This window comes from Petromyzon marinus, unplaced genomic scaffold (genome assembly GCF_048934315.1).
Source record: "Petromyzon marinus isolate PM22_M1 ecotype Great Lakes invasive population unplaced genomic scaffold, UKy_Petmar_22M1.pri1.0 PM_G_Scaffold_146, whole genome shotgun sequence".
NCBI lineage: Eukaryota > Metazoa > Chordata > Hyperoartia > Petromyzontiformes > Petromyzontidae > Petromyzon > Petromyzon marinus.
Genome location: NW_027422702.1, coordinates 160,001 through 162,500, shown reverse-complemented (window position 1 = coordinate 162,500; position 2,500 = coordinate 160,001).

Here is a 2,500-nt window from a genome sequence, read left to right as displayed (position 1 = left end):
GCGGGGATGTGTCTCTTGTGGCTCACGGGGCTGTTAGGGTGGCACAGAAATCCCTCGGAATGGGAAAACGGGTCATTTTCGTGTTGCCACATTGCATGCGAACGGCATGAAACTTCCAGAGGCATTTGCAGCAGGAATGCATGTGCAGTCAAAAAAGTGAATATTTTTCACGGATAGACCCCGTGAAACGCTAGAAATTGGCGGCGATGTCTCTCTTGTGGCTCACGGGGCTGTTAGGGTGGCACAGAAATCCCTCGGAATGGGAAAACGGGTCATTTTCGTGTCGCCACATTGCATGCGAACCGCATGAAACTTCCAGAGGCATTTGCAGCAGAAATGCATGTGCAGTCAAAAAATTGAATATTTTTCACGGATAGACCCCGTGAAACGCTAGAAATTGGCGGGGATGTGTCTCTTGTGGCTCACGGGGCTGTTAGGGTGGCACAGAAATCCCTCGGAATGGGAAAAAACGGGTCATTTTCGTGTCGCCACATTGCATGCGAACCGCATGAAACTTCCAGAGGCATTTGCAGCAGGAATGCATGTGCACTCAAAAAATGTGATATTTTTCACGGAGAGACCCCGTGAAACGCTAGAAGTGGGCGGGGATGTCTCTCTTGTGGCTCACGGGGCTGTTAGGGTGGCACAGAAATCCCTCGGAATGGGAAAACGGGTCATTTTCGTGTCGCCACATTGCATACGAACCGCATGAAACTTCCAGAGGCATTTGCAGCAGGAATGCATGTGCACTCAAAAAAGTGAATATTTCTCACGGATAGACCCCGTGATACGCTAGAAATTGGCGGGGATGTCTCTCTTGTGGCTCACGGGGCTGTTAGGGTGGCACAGAAATCCCTCGGAATGGGAAAACGGGTCATTTTCGTGTCGCCACATTGCATGCGAACCGCATGCAACTTCCAGAGGCATTTGCAGCAGAAATGCATGTGCAGTCAAAAAAAAATTGATATTTTTCACGGATAGACCCCGTGAAACGCTAGAAATTGGCGGGGATGTGTCTCTTGTGGCTCACGGGGCTGTTCGGGTCGCACAGAAATCCCTGGGAATGGGAAAACGGGTCATTTTCGTGTTGCCACATTGCGTACGAACCGCATGAAACTTCCAGAGGCATTTGCAGCAGGAATGCATGTGCACTCAAAAACTTCTATATGTTTCACGGATAGACCCCGTGAAACGCTAGAAATTGGCGGGGATGTGTCTCTTGTGGCTCACGGGGCTGTTAGGGTGGCACAGAACTCCCTCGGAATGGGAAAAGGGGTCATTTTCGTGTTGCCACATTGCATAGGAACGCCATGAAACTTCCAGAGGCATTTGCAGCAGAAAGGCACGTGCACTCAAAAATTTTAATATTTTTCACGCATAGACCCCGTCAAACGCTAGAAGTTGGCGGGGATGTCTCTCTTGTGGCTCACGGGGCTGTTAGGGTCGCACAGAAATGCCTCGGAATGGGAAAACGGGTCATTTTTGTGTGGCCACATTGCATAGGAACGGCATGAAACTTCCAGAGGCATTTGCAGCAGGAATGCATGTGCACTCAAAAACGTCTATATTTTTCACGGATAGACCCCGTGAAACGCTATAAATTGGCGGGGATGTCTCTCTTGTGGCTCACGGGCGCTGTTAGTTAGGGTCGCACAGAAATCCCTCGGAATGGGAAAAGGGGTCATTTTCGTGTTGCCACATTGCGTACGAACGGCATGAAACTTCCAGAGGCATCTGCAGCAGAAATGCATGTGCACTCAAAAACGTCTATATTTTTCACGGATAGACCCCGTGAAACGCTAGAAATTGGCGGGGATGTGTCTCTTGTGGCTCACGGGGCTGTTAGGGTCGCACAGAAATCCCTCGGAATGGGAAAACGGGTCATTTTCGTGTTGCCACAATTGGCATACGAACGGCATGAAACTTCCAGAGGCATTTGCAGCAGAAATGCATGTGCACTCAAAAACGTGAATATTTTTTCACGGATAGACCCCGTCAAACGCTCGAATTTGGCGGGGATGTTTCTCTTGTGGGTCACGGGGCTGTTCGGCTCGCACAGAACTCCCTTGGTCCACCTGATTCGTGCATACAGGCAGCAACTAAAACTCTGTAAACCTGCTGTGAGGACATCTAAACAGTGGACCAGTGAGGCTGTGGAAGATTTGCGGGCGTGCTTAGACTGTACTGACTGGGATATGTTCACGACTGCTACCAATAGTCTGGATGAACTCACAGAGGCTGTGTACATCAGCTTCTGTGAGGACTGCTGTATCCCAACACGTACCAGGGTGAACTTTAACAACAACAAGCCCTGGTTCTCAGCAAAGCTCAAAAGGTTGAGGTTGGAGAAGGAGGAAGCGTTTAGGAGTGGGGATAGAGACAGATTCAAGGAGTCGAAGAACAGGTTTAGCAAAGCGGTGAGAGAGGCTAAACGACTGTACTCAGAGACACTAAAACACCAGTTCTCTACTAACGACGCTGCTTCTGTCTGCCAAAGGGC